General features: G+C 40.8%; 1 long non-coding RNA gene across 1 annotated transcript in view; it reads right to left on the reverse strand.

Moving 5' to 3' along the window:
- Nucleotides 1–18,700: 18,700 nt before the first annotated feature.
- Nucleotides 18,701–19,020, reverse strand: part of LOC138741724 (uncharacterized) — a 73,892-nt gene continuing 73,572 nt past the window's right edge. The window contains exon 3 of the long non-coding RNA XR_011343712.1: nucleotides 18,701–19,002. This is a non-coding gene — a long non-coding RNA (uncharacterized lncRNA). The remainder of the gene's footprint in view (nucleotides 19,003–19,020) is intronic.

Here is a 19,020-nt window from a genome sequence, read left to right on the forward strand (position 1 = left end):
CCACTTAAATTCATTACATTGTGTATTGATAAATCCTTTATATCGTAACCTCTTATTTAGATCTATTTTTACCTACCCACATGTGTAGTGTATACTGTAGTAATAAACAGATACTCTCCAATGCAGTTTGCAAATGTAGCTGGCAATCATAGGGTTCACTATTAATTTTCACTTGCACCCAGCCCACTCACGACTGTAAACACCTCCCACTCCAGCTGGGAAATATTTTGTGGTGTGATGAGTGATGTGCTCCACCTCCTCACCACATTAATAGATCCTCATTCGATATTCGTATTAAGAACTTTGTCATGGAATAGTCTTTCACTATCTAAGGTTATGGTTTGCTTTGAATTCTCTGATAAGAGAAAATAACAGAACCATAAAACACCAAAACACATGCATAAGCCCTTTGGCCCATCTAATCCATGCCAAATTTGATAATCAGTCTTGGTGAAGAGTTCCAGGCCTAAATATTGACTGGAGTAAAACACAAAAGTCTACTGACACCTCCTCCCGCTGCCCCTCCCCTCACCTTCCACCAATTTGTTCATGTCCCTGCCTACATTTTGTTCATGCCCTGATGAAAGGCTCAAGCACAAAGCATTGGTTGTGTATCATAATCTTTGCTATATAAAGTACACTGTTTGACCTACTGAGTTTCTCCAGCATTGTGTTTTTGCCTAAACGTCGACCATTCTATTTCTCCCACTGCTGAGTTCCTGTAGCAGATGGTGTTTTTCACTTTACAACTTGCCTCTCAAATCTTCTAGGATATAAACTGAGTATGAGAAACAAGAGGCCTCAAAAACTTGCTCCATCTTCAACTGATCCGCTTTCCCAGATATTTACACACTCTTACTCCTCCACCGGCCAAAATTCTATCATTCTGAGCTCGTACAAAAAAAAGTGAGAGAGCCACTGGATAATCTACTTCAATTATGTTGGTTGAGGATGGTTAATGGCTAAAAGCCCCCATTCTTTTGAAATTAGTGACTGAGTGACTGCAGTACATGTATGAGCATAGAGTATTAAGAAATGAGTCACATGTAAATGCTGAAAGAGGCTTTTCAGCCCATCATGTCCGTGCTGCTTTGAAGCAGACCTAACTCACCCATTTTCAAGCCCTAGGTCAGGGCTCTGCAGGGCACAGATGTTCAGGTACATATTTAAAAATGTCAAAAAATAATGAGGCATATTCATCGTCATCATGACCATCCCCTGAGGAGGTCTAGGATGATTTCTTTGTTTCGTTGATCACAGAGCATGTTTTTGTTCAGTTGTTGTTGCACTGAAGAAAGCATACGATACCTCACAAATCAACTAGCTAATTCCAGTGGTATGAAAACCACAATGATTGGAGCTGATGGATTTGTGGCAGCCTTCACAGCCGTTGAGTTTAGAGTAACTTTGTCTGCCTGGTCCACCATTGAGGACTTAGTTGGATTGTTCTTTGTCAGGGACCAAACCACCAACCTTACTGCCATGGGTGACTTTACCAGGAGCATAGCTCCAGATGGCATCACTCTCGGGAGCACACAAGTTTCTCCGCCACGACAAAGTGACAATCCATGGAGAGGATGAGGCCTACTACATGCTATACATATATATTTGAAAAGAAACTTCCTACCCTCTCATGTAGTGAGTACAGGTCATTCACTAGAAGAAAATATTATTTCTGCACCTTCCTTTTAATCATTCCAAAAATTACTTTAAACAAATATCCTTTTGGAACCCTCTGCGAAGGGAGAGAAAATTCCCTATTTTCTCCATCAATGATCCATACATCTCCATTTAACATCCTCTGCCACAGAGGAAACGATCCTAGTTCATCTATTTTATCCTCACCACAAATTATTTCCAGCCCTGGCAATATTCTCGTGAAACACCTCTGCACTTTCTCCGATATAATCACATCTTTACTCGTATGACAGAGCTGCAAGCAAGCAATGATCTCATCACCTATGCACTGATCTGGTGTAAGTTCTCATCTTTATATTCAGTAGCTTGAGTAGTGAAAGGAAATATTCCACGTACTGTTTTAATTACCTTAGTTCTCCTGCCTTTGACAATGACAATCTTGTGGTTGTTGTTTTCTACCCTGCCAATTGTCGAAGCAAGTTGTGAGGAAATGATCTTGTGAAGTGCTAGGGAGAGAGACTTAGCTGAAATGTTTTAAAAATAATTTCAGAATTTTGAATTTATTGTCATGAACACGTCACAAAATTCATTGTTTATAGTGTGAATATCATCTAAAATTACATTAAAAAAGTAAATGAATCAGTGCAAATATAAGAGAAAGTGAGTTAGTGTCTGTGGTTCATTGTCAGTTCAGAAATATGATGGCATAGAGCAATGGTTCTCACACTATCTTTTCACACAAGTGATCCCTATGCAATCGGTGCTCTATTGATTGGTAAGGGATTGCTTAAGGTGGTCTGTGAGAGGGAAGGGTAGGTTGAGAATCACTGCTCTAGACACAAATGCTGCTAAAATATTTTGCTTGAGAAAAATTGTCATTGCCCCATTTCCTTTGGTGGAGTTATGCACATAACGAGTCAATTAGGTATGATTAAAACATTGATTTTCAAACTTTTTCTTTACACCCACATACCACCTTAAACAATCTCTTACTAATCACATAGCACCTATGGCATAGGGAATATTTAAAGTGGTACGTGAGTGGAAAGAAAAATGTGGAGAATCACTGGCATAGAGGAAAAGACCGTCCTTGTCCCACTGGGTGTTCATCTTCAGGCTCCTGTACTTCCTTCCCTATGGTACCAATGTGAAGAAGGCATGGCCTTGGTGATGAGGGCCTTGAGGATAGAGGCTGCTTTCTTAAGACACCACCTCTTGTAGATATCCTCGATGAAGTGGAGACTGATACCTGTGATAACGCTGGCTGAGTTCACACCTTCTTGTTATGTGAAATTGCCACCTCCATATCAGACAGTTGATGCAACCGGACAAAATGTTCTCCACAGAACACCTGTAGAAATTTGCAAAAGTCTTTGGTGACATACCAAATCTCCTCAAACTACTCATGAAGTATAGCACTGAAGAGCCTTCTTCATGATGGCATTGACATGGAGGCCCCAGGCAGATCCACAGAGATGTTGACACCTAGGAAATTGAAGGTCTTAACCCTTCCCCACTGACCCCTTGGTGAGTACTGTTTTGAGATTGACTCATTTCCAAATATATCAGTTGATTACAAGGGAAAACAGGGACAGGAAGGGAAAATAATGATCATCAGGGGAATGCATAGTGGGTAGGACTATTAGATTCCAGAGTCAAACAGTACTAGAAAGTCCCTTTGACCCAATTTATCCATGTCTATTATGTTGGCAATTCTGAATCAATCCCCTTACCTCATGAAACCCCTCACAATTTTCATTCATATTGGAGCACAACAGGGCTGCATTCTTAGCCCTCTGCTTTACTCACTTTACACCTATGACTGTACGGCTTGGTACGACAACAACAGCTTTTACGAATTCACTGACAATATCATGGCCATGGGGTGTATGAAAAGAGGGGATGAGGCAGCATACAGGAGGGAAATTGACAACTTTGCTGAATGGTGCATCAACAAGAGGGTCTCATTCTTATTTCACCAAAACCAAGGAACTGATTGTTGACTTCAGGAAGGGAACACCAGAGGTGTGTGATACGGTGATCATTGGGGGAACAGAGGTGGAGAGAGTGAGTAAATATCAGTTCTTGGGAGTCACTCTCTGAGGATTTTTTCCTGGACTCAGCACACTAAAGGCATGTTGAAGAAGGCATGTCAGTGCCTCTATTTCCTCAGGAGTTTGCGGAGGTTTGGTATGACAGTAGAAACCCTGGCAAATGTCTACATATGTGTTGTGGAAAATGTGCTGACCAGCTGCGTCATGGTCTGCTATGGGGTCACTAATACCCCTGAGTGTAAAGCCCTGCAGAAGATAATGCGCATAGCCCAAGACATCACAGGCAAAACCTCCCCCACCTACAGTGAATGCTGCCATCGGAGAGCAGCAGCAATCATCAAGGATAGATATCACCCAGAACACACTCTGTTTTCGCTGCTACCATCAGGAAAGAGGTATAGGTGCCACAAGATTCACACCAGCAGGTTCAGGTCCAGTTGCACCCCCTCCACCATAAGACTCCCCAACAACAAATTCAATCATGAACCCAGGGCTTTTTTGCACTTTATTGATTTATTTCCTCTCTTTTACACTGTTAGTTTGTATACATTTCTTTAATTGTTAACATGTATACATTGAGCACTTTTTTTTGCACTGCCAATGAATGTCATACCCACAGGAAAAAGAATCTCAGGGTTGTACGTGATGTTATGTATGTATTATTAAATCTAAAATCAGAAACCTTCCTCCATGTCCAAATGGCTTTTGAACTGGTCCTGCCGTTTTCTCTGCCATTTTATTCCAGGTACGTGAAAATGTTTTGGCATGGATCTCATTTAAATATTTTTCCCCTTACCTTAAACCTATAGCCGCTAGTTTTAGAATTTCCCAGCCTGCGGTAAAGACCACGAGCATACACTTTAACCGTGCCCCTCCTGATTTTATAAAGAGAAACCTCATCATCCACTCACTCGAAAATAAAGACTGAATTGGATATCAGTTGGGCATTTGGGTACCTCATTGAGCAACTCAGCAGGAGTTTTGAAGATGGCAGAGCTTCACTTAATGGTCCATCACTCTACAACAACTGTAGGTCCTGGAGTCATTTTAGACATAAGGGATGTATTTAAAATGCCACCTGCACAAGTTATTTCATGGAGGGAAAAAGTTTATGAAGATGCTTTCATGCCAATCAAATGTTGAACTATAAAATCTAATCTATATTTATATATTTTTACACTTGTCAAATATGTTCTAACCAAATTGTGGCTAATTGCATTGGTTCTTGGTAATTGTTTGATAATTACTTTGCTAAATTCACATTATCTCTGGCTGTGCTGTGTGAAAAGAGATTGAGATTAATTTAGCATGCTTGCCCTTTGATAGTTGCTCGAAATTCATGCAAAAATTTCACTCTTCATGTTTCTCCACCCCGAGGACCACTTCATCCTCCCTCAAACGACACGGGTTCTGTCTTTACAGCTCATCAGTGAATGCTGCATGCTTGATTAGTGACATGGACTCAGTCCTGGTGGCAACTTATTTTTAACCCTCGAGGAAATGAAACATCCCTAAAAGTGGGTGGTGCCAAATAGTGTACATCATCTTGGAGAGCTGCAACTGTGTCTGAAAACAGGGCTCTGGGTTGAAGTGATTGGCAATCTATCCTTACTCTATTCTGCCCGGGCAATGTCCTGCCCAATGATATGGACATAGACTTTTTAATTTTGTCATTCTTTTTTTATGCCACCATTATCACCTTCTCTCCTCTCTATTTTCCCATTCTCCCCTTCTCTCTCCTTTCCTCCACTCTCTCTTTGAACTCTTCCTCCTTTTCTCCTCTCCTCTCCTCTTCTCTCTTATCATCTTCTCCTCTTCTCCTTTTCTTGTTTCTCCTCTTTTCTTTTCCTCTTCTCCTTGTTCATTCCAGCACCGGAAATCTTTGTCAAAGAAAGCACTCCACCTTGTGTGACTCATTTCCCTTTATGTGAGTCTTCTCCATTTGACTAGCATCTGCCAATCTTCTGCCTCTGTCAGGCTTTGTCTCTCCCTGGTCCACCCATCTCACATGGGGATCTCTGTCCTTGTGTTTCAAGATAAACAATTCGTTGATGTCATTACATTGGTGTCAAGATGCTCCAGAGCAGTGGTTTTCAAACTTTTTTTCCTCTCACATGCCACCTTATGCCATAGGTGTTCTATGATTAGTAAGGGATTAGCTCCCCACCATGACTACCAGTCCCCCCATATCTCCATCGGGCACACAAAACTCAAAATGGTCAACCAGTTTACCTATCTCGGCTGCACCATTTCATCAGATGCAAGGATCGACAACGAGATAGACAACAGACTCGCCAAGGCAAATAGCGCCTTTGGAAGACTACACAAAAGAGTCTGGAAAAACAACCAACTGAAAAACCTCACAAAGATTAGCGTATACAGAGCCATTGTCATACCCACACTCCTGTTCAGCTCTGAATCATGGGTCCTCTACCGGCATTACCTACGGCTCCTAGAACGCTTCCACCAGCGTTGTCTCTGCTCCATCCTCAACATTCATTGGAGTGACTTCATCTCCAACATCGAAGTACTCGAGATGTTAGAGGCCGACAGCATCAAATCCACGCTGTTGAAGATCCAACTGCGCTGGGTAGTTCACGTCTCCAGAATGGAGGGCTATCGCCTTCCCAAGATCATGTTATATGACGAGCTCTCCACTGGCCACCGAGACAGAGGTGCACCAAAGAAGAGGTACAAGGACTGCCTAAAGAAATCTCTTGGTGCCTGCCACATTGACCACCGCCAGTGGGCTGATATCGCCTCAAACCGTGCCTCTTGGTGCCTCACAGTTCAACGGGCAGCAACCTCCTTTGAAGAAGACCATAGAGCCCACCTCACTGACAAAAGACAAAGGAGGAAAAACCCAACCACCCAATTTTCCCTTGCAACCGCTGAAACCATGTCTGCCTGTCCCGCATCGGACTTGTCAGCCACAAAAGAGCCTGCAGCTGACGTGGACATTACCCCTCCATAAATCTTTGTCCACGAAGCCAAGCCAAAGACAAAGAAAGAAGATGTGAGTTGAAAGAAAAAGTTTGAAAATCACTGTTTTAATTGTACCTAATTTTTCATAACTACAAAGGAAATGGACCAATGACCATTTTTCTCAAGAAAAATATTTCAGTTACAATTGGGTCCAGAGCAATGGTTCTCAACCTTTCTTCCCACTCACATACCACCTTAAGCAATCCCTTACTAATCACAGAGTGCCCATGGCATAGGGATTACTTAATATGAGAGAACAAAAAGAAAATCTATAAAATGCACAAGAGTCCTTAAATGAGTGTCTGATTGGGTTTCATATTGAGGAATCTGATGGTGGAGGCATAGCAGCTGTTCCTGAACCAGGTGGTGCGAGTCTTGTGGCACCTAGATTTCTTTTCTGATGGCAGCAGCGAGAACAGAGTGTGTGCTTTTGCTCTCTGACTGTAGCGTTCCCTGTTGATGCGGTCAATAGGGTGGAAGGTTTTGCTTCTGATGTCCTGGGCTATGTCCACTACCTTTTGGAGGACTTTACGCTCAGGGGTATTGGTGTTTTCATACTAGATTATGATGCAGCTGGTCAGCACACTTTCCACTGCACCTTTGTAGAAATTTGCCCGGATTTCTGATATCATACCAAATCTCCGTAAACCCCCAAGGAAGTAGAGGCGCTGAGGTGTCCTCTTCACTATGCCATTGATGTGTTGCAACCAGGAAAGTTCCTCAGAGATGGTGACTCCCAAGAACTTAAATTTTCCACCCTCTCCACCTCTGATCCCCCAGTAATCACTGGATTGTAGACCTCTGGGTTTCATTTTCTGAAGTCAACAATCATTTCCTTACTTTTAGTGACATGAGTGCAAGATTTTTATTGTTGCACCATTCAGCCAAGTCTTCAATCTTCATCCTGTATGTTGACTCATCCCCTTACTTTAAATGGCCCTCTACCATGGTACTGTTGGCAAGTTTGTAGTTAGTGTTATTGTTGAACCAAACCACCCAGTTGTAGGTGTAAAGTGAGTAGAGCAGGGAGCTAAGAACACAGCCCTGTCGTGCTCCGGTACTGATGGAGATTGTGAAGTAGAAGTTTTTACTAATCTTCACTGATTGTCTCTGGAGGTGAGGAAATTCATGATCCAAGTTCACAGTTGAATGTTAAGTCCCAGGTTTTGGGGTTTGCTGACAAGTTCTGAGGTAAAGATCATAATAAATGCCAAACTGTAGTCAATAAAGAGCATCTTGATGTATGAATCCTTGCTGTCTAGGTGTTCCAAGACTTTGTGTAGAGCTAGTGAGATGGCATCTTCCATATACCTGTTATTACGATAGGTGAACTGGAATGCATTAGGAATCTCAGGGTTGTATGTGAAGTAATGTATGTAGTTTATATACATGACATCATGTACAACCTGAGATTCCTTTTCTTTTGCGAGTGTGGCAGAATTACCACTAATAGGTAGTTTTGTTTTTGCATTACAGATGTTATGATGTTCTGACTTATGAATTTTTGAAGTTTTGATGGTCAGAATCTGTATTTTCTGTATTGAGTTCTGATGTTTATCCACACTTACGATGTGCGACACACTACTCTCAAACAATTTTGGGCAACAACAGTATCGTGTGAGAGAAGTCTACACTTGCTCTCTTGTGATACTCTCTCAACCGTGCTACTCTTACCCTCCTCACCATGGCTGCCCGCACATACAATGCTTAATTACAAAAAATGGTAAAGTGCGGTATTACTTTGACTTACAATATTTTTGACTTTCGATGGGAAGCCTGGAACTGAACCCTATCTTAAGTCGGGGTCTACCTGTACACTGACAATATATCTGATTTCAAAGATGCATTTATAATTACTGTAGAATGACTGAAACATCTGAAATACCATGGCAACTTCTTTATTTAATCACCTAATATTTTTGTACATAAGATGACCTTCAGATCAGATGGGTCCCAACTTTCAGCCTGAATTTCATGGTTCATCGTATATCTGGTGCACAAGATGATGTGCCAATTTTCTACAAGGAACGTGTAGAGACTGGTGTCCGGGCCTCCCAGTACAACCTAAACTTTGTTACAACACTCCAATCATCAAGTAACAAATCTGTAAATTAAACAATCATGTGATTACAATATCAGGTTTAAAAAAAAACCTGGCTAGGAAGATGCCAAATGGTGCTGGGTACAAGTCTTTAGTGACTCCATTCTCAACATTGGGTGTGGTGCCATCTGAATCGAATAAGTCGCCTCACTGCCCAAGTGTGCTTGGTGCAGGAAGCACGGCTATGTGTCGGCTCTCAGGTAGGAGCGGGGACCTCAGGCTCCCGGGCGTGAGTGGGGACATCGGACTCTATAAAAGTAAAATATCTGGATGGGTTAAGGTACTGGTGGGGAGGAGTCAGGGAGCAGCAGTGCTGGCGGTGGGGAATTTCTTCATGGGTCATCTTATGCATTGAATATATGTCGAGCAGATTTTTGAGTAGAATCTAAGGTCTCGCTTTTGTATCTGGTGTATAAGACAACCCTGTTTTTTAAGTGCTTTTTGGGTGTTTCAGAAGTCATCATATATTGAAATATGTGGTAACCTTTTGAAATGATTACTCCAGATTCATCCTTAAAAATAAAGCAAGAATTTATTCCTTTGATAATGAACAATAAAGGCTCAATTAATCAGATGGCCATTGTAGCGGAGATTGAATTTGCTGAAATTATGATTATCAAAACCAACTTTAGAGTCAATTTGGTGGGTGTTAACTTCAAAGTCTGGGTTGAACTCCAAATCCTGATAGTTCCTTGCCACTGTGTGAAGATGAAGGGGTTAAGAAGCTGGTGCCTTGATACACATTGTTTTCATTGCATTGGTATCATGCACGCCATTGGGAAACCATATCTCCATTCCACAGGGAAAGCACAGGATGTGCTCTCATTCCTAAAACTAATTAAGTGAATTCCCAAGCATCAGGCACTTCTGGGTCTTGTGCACTGAAATGCTACCTCCCTCTATGAGCAATACGGCAGCTGTCACCCACTGGAGAGGTTCCAATTGGTTTTACGACTCTGAACCATTTCAAAAGCAAATGCGTTTGGATACATTCCCATTTAAAAAAAAATGTTGCCTTCCTGAGCACTGGGCGACATCGTTTGATTTCAAATCCATGTCCCCTAGAACTGATCTGTTCAAAGTTATCTAGCTTAATTTCATAATATCGCCTGCAGTTCTCAAAACTCCATTCATTATTTTTGACATTTAATTTTTTTCAAATATGTGTATTACAGACATGGTCATTTAACAGATTATTTAACAGGCAACCATGTGGGATGGGTCTAGGGCAGTGGTTTACAAACTTTTTCTTTCCACTTACATACCACCTTAAGAAATCCCTATTGCCATGTGTTCTCTGTGATTAGTAAGGTAGTATGTGAGCGGGTAAAGAAGGTGGAAAATCACTGCTCTAGACCAAAATGTTACTGAAATATTCTGCTTGAGAAAAATTGTCATTGACCCAATTCCTTTGGAGTTATGAAACCGTGCACATAACGAGTCAATTAGGTACGATTAAAACAGTGGTTTGCAAACTTTTTTATTTCAAACCACATACCCCTTAAGCAATCCCTATGGCATAGGGATTACTTAAGGGGGTATGTGAGTGGAAAGAAAAAGTTTGTAAATCACTGATCTAGAGTCTCACATGGCCCAGAATGAGTAAGGATTGCAGGATGTTTGTCAACCAAATAGACTATAACAATATATTGGGTAGTTTTATATTCCTCATTAACCAATAACTATATTACTTTTCCTTACATTTGCCTACATTTAAATTCCACAATAATTGAGTTAGACTTGAACTTGGCGTCTCTGCCTGTTTTGCCCAGAGCTTTAGGTAACTCATTTGTTATCTTAGCCATTGCACCACAATTCTACTTCAATTTAAATGTCGATCTGAGAGGTAAAAATAATCTTAGTTCCATTCTTCATTTAAATGCATGCAATGCTTGTTAACATAGTTTGCAGTATCCTGATGTTGTAAAGTGTTAAATTCAAATGTGGTTCTTTTGCAAAGTCTAAAAGAGCTTTGTGTGATTTTTCATTCCTTTTGTCAGGACTGCACAAGAAGCTTCACGTGCAGTGAATCTCTTTATCTTTTCACTGTGGTCCCCTGCCAACATGCTTAACGTCACCAGCCAACCTCATTACAGCCAAACTGAACAGGTGTGCTAGTTTGGTAGGGCACCAAGAGTCTGGAAGACTTCCTCTCCCCCCATTCCCAGATAATCTTTATTTTTCACCAGATGTTACTATCTTTGCGTCAAGAAGAAAATGGTCTAAGTTATGCACTTAATCTGAAAGGTTAGCAGGCCATTTGATTCAGCCAAAGACTGGGATAAATCTGATATTTGCTATTTTCATGGAAGTAACTTGAAGTCCTCAAGTTTATTTTGTTAATGGTTAATGTATAGATTGGGTGGACAGCTAGCATCGTTTCATAAGGCAGCAGAAACAAATGCCAGAGGACATATTTCAGTTGAGTGCAGGAACATTTACGGGGGATGTCAGAGGTATTATTTTTACACAGAGCTGGGTGGGGAGTACCAGGAATGCATTATCAGGAGTGGTGGTGGTGGCTGGTAAAATGGTGACATTTAACAAACTCTGAATGGGAAAAAAAATGGAAGATAATGGGTGTAAGGTTGGGAAGGATTAGGGTGTAAGGTAGGTTTATATAGGTCAGAACCACATAATGGACTGAAGGGCCTAGACTTTTATAAATGCCATTCTATTCTATCTCCTTTCCCATGACTATAGGTCATGTCCTTTCAAACATAAATCACTGCCCAGTGTCTAAAGATAAATTATAATGAAGAAGACACTTTGGACATTGCAGATGTTGGAATGTGAAACTGAACACACCTGCGGTAGGAACTCACCAGGCGGAGCAGCATCAGTAGAAAGGAAGGAATGGTCAATGTTTCAGGCAATTGAAAAGTCCAGCTGGAAACATTGACCATTCTTTTTCCTCCCACTGATGCTGCTCGACCCACTAAATTATAATGCTTTGGGCTGATCTGCTCTGCTCGAGAGTCAGATGCGTTTGACCAATTTCCTCACGAGTTCACGTCGACTGAATTTGTCATGGCTTAATAAATATTGGGGTTCTCAGCAACTGTGGAGAACGGAACAGATCAATGGCAATCATCAGAAGTGTGGACTTGATGGGTTGAGGGGCCTGTTCTTATGCTGTACTTTTCCATGTACCAAGATTTATAACACTCAATTGAAATATGAAGGTACTGATGCTTTGTCTGAGTTGAGATCCTGTTCTTTGGAGGGGGCACTAATCTTTTTCAATCTTTTTATTAATCACATTATAGGTAAACAATATAGGAGGAGAATAGGAGTACATAATGAAAATGGAGATAAAAATTACAATATGACATCATATGATATAACATTTTGTATTACACCACAATTAACAAATGTTTTCATCTCCTAAAACTGAAATCTTTAGGTGGGGTTTTATATGATTTTTTTTAATCTAAAAAGAAGTCTGGACAGGCTATCCTGAGAATTTACTAATAAAAATTAATTATCTGGTCTCCATCAACAAAGAGAAAAGAAATAAAATTAAATATAGTCCAGAAGGGAAAATTATACTAACTAAGTCATGAGGAAATAATTTATGAAAGGTCACCAAGTCTCTTCAAATTTAACAGAAGTATCAAATGTACAACTCCTAACTTTCTCTAAACTTAAACATGACATAATTTGAGAGAACTATTGAGTCAAAGTGGGTGGATTAGAATCTTTCCATTTAAATATGATAGCTCTTCTAGCCAACAATATAGAAAAGGCTGCAACCCAATGTGTGGAAGTGGGAGCACATCCCACTTATGGAACTATAATTCCAAAAAGTGCCGTCAAAGCGTTATGTTGCAAAATGATATTCAGTACAGCTGACAAAGTCTTAAAAATATCTATCCAATACCTCTCCAACATAGAGCATGACCAAAACATGCGAGTTAGAGAAGCCACTTCTGATTTACATCTATCACAAATAGGTCTAACGTTAGAAAAATATGGACCAATTTCTTTTTCGACCTATCAGCCCGATGTACCACTTTAAAGTGATCAAAGTATGAAGAGCATATATTGAAGAGGTATTGACCAATCCAAAAATCTCCTCCTGTAATTCCTCTGGAAGATGCAACTGAAGATTTTCTTCCCACTCCCTTTTAATTTTATCATTAGAATTTGATTGATATCTTAATAACATTATAATTGTTACCTATTACATCCTGATGAGAAGGGTTCAAATGAATAAAAGTATCAACTAAATCTGATTGGTGCGATGTTGGAAAGTTGGGCAGTAAACTATTCAGAACATTTCTAATTTGGAAGTATCTAAAAAAAAATAGTGGCTTAAGGAGGCACTAATTTGATGGCTGGCTATTTCACATCATTAAAGTTTTAAAGATTAGGTATCTCAGATTCAGATTCAGATTTCACATTTATTGGCAGAGTAGACACATGGCATCACATACATCCCTGAGATTCATTTTTCCTGTGGGTGAGGCAGAATTACCACTCATTGATAATGCAAAAAAAACTGTACTCAACGTAAAGATATAAACAAATAAAGACATGTAAACCAATTGACTGTACAATGCAGAGATAAATAAGATAATAAAGTAAGATTCCTTTCTCTCTCATGTCTAGTCCAAAATCTTTCTTCCAAACAGCATAAAATACAGTTACAGATAAATAGAAATTCTGCCTGGCCCACAGGAAAAAAAGAAACTCGGGGTTGTTTTCGCAAATTAAATTTGAACTTTGGACTTTGGAAACATTGTCATAATTCTTTGGAGTGTTAGAGGCTGAGGGGAGACCTGATGGAAGTTTATAAATTGATGAGAGTCATTGATAGGTGGACAGCCAAAATCTTACTCCCAGGCTAAAAATGTCAAAAAAATTTAAGGTGAGGATGGTAAATTTTAAAGTAAATGTACAGGTCAAGATTATTTTACACAAGGAGCAATGGGTGCCTAGAGTGGAATGCAAGGGATTGTAGTGGAAGCAGTCATGATAGTTGCATTTAAGAAGCTCTTCAAAGGACAAATAGGTAAACAGGGAATGGAGGGATATAGGTGAATTGCAGGCTGAAGAGATTTAGTTTAATTTGGCGTCGTGTTCAAGTACAGGCATATGGGCAGAAAGGCGTGCTCCTGTGCTGTACTGTTCTAAGTTCTTCATTCTGTGTTGATGTTTGTAACAGCTTGTTGTATATGTGAATAAAATTGTCTTTTAGGTCAATAAGAAATTTATAACACCAATTATCACATTAATTAAAAGTGATTCCACAATATGAAATTGCAAGTTACAACGAATTTCAGATCTTGACATACACTAGGATCAAGCTACTTCATTCCCGCCACTATCAAATGAAATGAGAAAGTATAATTGATGCCGTAGGAAAGGTAAGCAATGATGAAACATTTTGTGCATCATGAGTATTTTGACAGTGGTAGTTTAGTAATAGAAATGTTATGTGGCATGATGGAAAATTGCTTCACTCTATTCTGGTGTTAAAGGGCAGAGTGAAATTGTCAGTGCTGAAATGTTTTTGGATGTGACATCACAATGGTAATGGTGGCTACAAGTCTCTCAGAAGTTGAAATGACAGTGGCATTGTAATTCAAGGTTATTTGCAAAACCATTTTAACGTGTAGCCATCAGTCATTACCTTACAATTTATAAACTGAGAGTCTTGTGCCTACCAAACATCATTTGTAACACATGTTCAACAGAAAAATTATGTTGCCATTTGTTTCTCAGTAGAACTAGTGAATGCATTGCAAACTGGGAACGTTAAGCACAGCTGAGATACAGTTTTATTGGCATTTGTGACTTCTTTTGCCGTTGTTCCATATTCAGCTAAAGTTCAAGCTTATTGTCGCATGTGGCAAAGTACCATGAGAAACTTGGTTTTATGAGCAGTTCACCGAGTCAGCCCAAACCTCATAGAGCAGTATAAAGCACAATACAAAGTTCACGAAATGTGCCAACACAGCAAGGTTCTGAAAATTGTTGATAGCTTCTTCAAATCACCTGCAATTTTTAGCCATCAATTGATGAATTATAAAAGTGTTTCTGATCTGCAAGTGTTTAATTCTATAAGGAATTAATTACTGAATCCTAAACTGTTTGACAGAGCAGTAGAGGATTTCAATGTTATTTTCTGTGATGGAAGATTACATTACTACTGGCTTCTGAAGTAGAATATAATAACAGTTATTTTCATTTGTAAAATGCCCTGGGTTATCGCTCTCATATAAATCGTGATGCCATTTAACAGAAAGGAGAAAAGATTGGACTTTTATAATGTTATTCAATTCCATTGAATCATTGAGCATTTTAGGGTTACAGCACAGGTGACCCAGGTTTGAAACCAGTGCTGTCTGTTAGGAATTGGTTCTCCCCCTGTCTGCATGGGTTTTCTCCGGGTGCACCTGCTTCATCCCTTGTCCAGGGTCAATGGGCTAATTGGTCATAGGTGTGTATATAAGTGGCACAGGCTCATGTGCTGGAAAGGCCTGTTACTGTGCCGTGTTCCTCATGGGGTCATCCCATGAAAGTGTACAACATCATTAGACGAATAGATTAGGTGAACACCAAGAGTCTTTTGCTTAGAGCAGGGGAATGAATAACTATAGGATGTAGGTTGAAGGTGAGGGGGGAAGGGTTTAACAGGAACCTGAGGGGTAACCTTTTTATATGGATGGTGGTGGATGTATGGAGTGGCCTGGTGGCAAAGGTGGCTATTGTAGAGTTTAAGAAAACATTGGACAGATACAAGTAAAGGATGGATATAGAGCAGTGGATTTCAAACCTTTTCTTTCCACTTACATACCACTTTACATTGGCTGGCTTGGCTTGGCTTCGCGGACGAAGATTTATGGAGGGGGTAAAAAGTCCACGTCAGCTGCAGGCTCGTTTGTGGCTGACCAGTCCGATGCGGGACAGGCAGACACGATTGCAGCGGTTGCAAGGGAAAATTGGTTGGTTGGGGTTGGGTGTTGGGTTTTTCCTCCTTTGCCTTTTGTCAGTGAGGTGGGCTCTGCGGTCTTCTTCAAAGGAGGCTGCTGCCCGCCAAACTGTGAGGCGCCAAGATGCACGGTTTGAGGCGTTATCAGCCCACTGGCGGTGGTCAATGTGGCAGGCACCAAGAGATTTCTTTAGGCAGTCCTTGTACCTTTTCTTTGGTGCACCTCTGTCACGGTGGCCAGTGGAGAGCTCGCCATATAATACGATCTTGGGAAGGCGATGGTCCTCCATTCTGGAGACGTGACCCATCCAGCGCAGCTGGATCTTCAGCAGCGTGGACTCGATGCTGTCGACCTCTGCCATCTCGAGTACCTCGACGTTAGGGGTGTGAGCGCTCCAATGGATGTTGAGGATGGAGCGGAGACAACGCTGGTGGAAGCGTTCTAGGAGCCGTAGGTGGTGCCGGTAGAGGACCCATGATTCGGAGCCGAACAGGAGTGTGGGTATGACAACGGCTCTGTATACGCTTATCTTTGTGAGGTTTTTCAGTTGGTTGTTTTTCCAGACTCTTTTGTGTAGTCTTCCAAAGGCGCTATTTGCCTTGGCGAGTCTGTTGTCTATCTCATTGTCGATCCTTGCATCTGATGAAATGGTGCAGCCGAGATAGGTAAACTGGTTGACCGTTTTGAGTTTTGTGTGCCCGATGGAGATGTGGGGGGGCTGGTAGTCATGGTGGGGAGCTGGCTGATGGAGGACCTCAGTTTTCTTCAGGCTGACTTCCAGGCCAAACATTTTGGCAGTTTCCGCAAAGCAGGACGTCAAGCGCTGAAGAGCTGGCTCTGAATGGGCAACTAAAGCGGCATCATCTGCAAAGAGTAGTTCACGGACAAGTTTCTCTTGTGTCTTGGTGTGAGCTTGCAGGCGCCTCAGATTGAAGAGACTGCCATCCGTGCGGTACCGGATGTAAACAGCGTCTTCATTGTTGGGGTCTTTCATGGCTTGGTTCAGCATCATGCTGAAGAAGATTGAAAAGAGGGTTGGTGCGAGAACACAGCCTTGCTTCACGCCATTGTTAATGGAGAAGGGTTCAGAGAGCTCATTGCTGTATCTGACCCGACCTTGTTGGTTTTCGTGCAGTTGGATAATCATGTTGAGGAACTTTGGGGGACATCCGATGCGCTCTAGTATTTTCCAAAGCCCTTTCCTGCTCACGGTGTCGAAGGCTTTGGTGAGGTCAACAAAGGTGATGTAGAGTCCTTTGTTTTGTTCTCTACACTTTTCTTGGAGCTGTCTGAGGGCAAAGACCATGTCAGTGGTTCCTCTGTTAGCGCGAAAGCCGCACTGTGATTCTGGGAGAATATTCTCAGCGACACTAGGTATTATTCTATTTAGTAGAATCCTAGCGAAGATTTTGCCTGCAATGGAGAGCAACGTGATTCCCCTGTAGTTTGAGCAGTCTGATTTCTCGCCTTTGTTTTTGTACAGGGTGATGATGGTGGCATCACGAAGATCCTGAGGCAGTTTACCTTGGTCCCAACAAAGCTTGAAAAACTCATGCATAATCCCTTGCTAATCACGGAGGAGCTATGGCATAGGGATTATGTAAGGTGGTACATGAGTGGAGAGAAAAAAAATTGAAAGCCACTGGTTTAGAGGGTTAAGGGCCAAAGGCGGGCAGTTGGGACTACCGTGAGGGTGACATTTTTGTCGGCTTGGACAAGTTGGACTAAAGAGTCTGTTTTCACATTGTCTGATATAGTTTAAATTACATAAAAAAATTAGTTCCAATTCTACATTGAAACTTTAACAAACACATGGATAGGAATTCCCTTTCTCAACTGGCCTGTTCTTTCAACTGTCTTTTGAACCCTTCATCATGACGAGGAAATAAAAGATTGATGAGGAGGAATGAAGGGGAAATGGGGGTTAATGACAGGGAATGAAGGGTTGATGACAGGGGAATGAATGGGCAATGAAGGGGGAATGAAAGGTTGATGACGGAGAATGAATGGATCCAAAACATCGACCATTCTTTATTCCCCCACTAAAATGTTCAACCTGCTGAGTTCCTCCTGCAGATTATTGCTCCAGATTCCAACATACACAGTTTCTTGTGTGTCCCTGGGTTCAGATTATTTGTCCATTTCACCCTGTTGATATTTAATGTAGCCCCTTCATTTTGTTGACTGTGAGTATGAGTTTTATGGAAGCTCCTTGATACAATTCTATTTCTCTTGTGAACACCTCCCTTCATCAGTTCCTATCATGAAATGCATCCCCAGCAAATTCTAATAACTATCTAATGTCACAACCTATTGTTTCTCTTTAAGGATGGAATAACCCATTGTGTATCTTAACTATTTTCTACTTGGTTTTAATGGAATCTGTAGTTAACTAGTCTCCTCTGGTACCCCACCAAAACTTATTGAAATCAAAATATCACTGAGAGGGGGGAAATAGTTCCCCATCCACCCAACTGGTTGGATTTCAAATTTGATCAAAACATTGCATGATTCCAATAATCATTCACTGAAGGTATGAGGTCTCTGATTCTCAACTGGGTAAAAACCCAGAGTTTGTGGCATGCGATCTTGGTTAAACCACCCTGCCAAAGTTTTGATTTAAGTTTACTTAGCTAGTTTGCTTGAAGTTTTTATGGACATGAGCTTGCATTTCACGGCCCTGTGGCATCTATACATTAAGCAATCTCTCTTTCTCTATTAAGAGACCCATTTTCTAAGGATTATCCAATTTTTTTTTGTTCACACTAATCTCTATTATTTCACACTTATTTAGATTCAGTTAAATTCACTTGGCAATTCCTTGCCAATTCTATATGGTTACAAATCTCCTTTTGCATTTTGTCCTCCACAATACTAATTTCAGCTCTCAATCTGATGTCACATGAACACTTTGAACACTTTTTTTTAATTCTAAAATCTCAATTATCATCTTCAGTATATAAAAAAAACTATAAGTCTTGGCAATATATCTGGTCGTTGTAACAAATGTTATCTCTGGTATCATTCCATTCATCTAGAGACTTAAACACAAGATAAAAATCCAAACTAGAACAGAAAATGTTGGAAATACTGAAAGTTCCTTCACTCTGTTTCTCTCACTGTGGATGGACTTGAACCTATTGAATATCTGATCATTCTGTATCCTCCGTGAATCTTTCCCTTGATGTGGTGCCCAAGAGCAAATGCTGGACTCCTGATGAAACGTAACTTGAACTTTTTCATCTTCAGATTTCACTAAGCTTGTGCTCTGTTAGAATAAATACTAGAAGGCAGAGGAAGA

Source organism: Narcine bancroftii, chromosome 8, assembly GCF_036971445.1.
Source record: "Narcine bancroftii isolate sNarBan1 chromosome 8, sNarBan1.hap1, whole genome shotgun sequence".
NCBI classification, from domain to species: Eukaryota; Metazoa; Chordata; class Chondrichthyes; order Torpediniformes; family Narcinidae; genus Narcine; species Narcine bancroftii.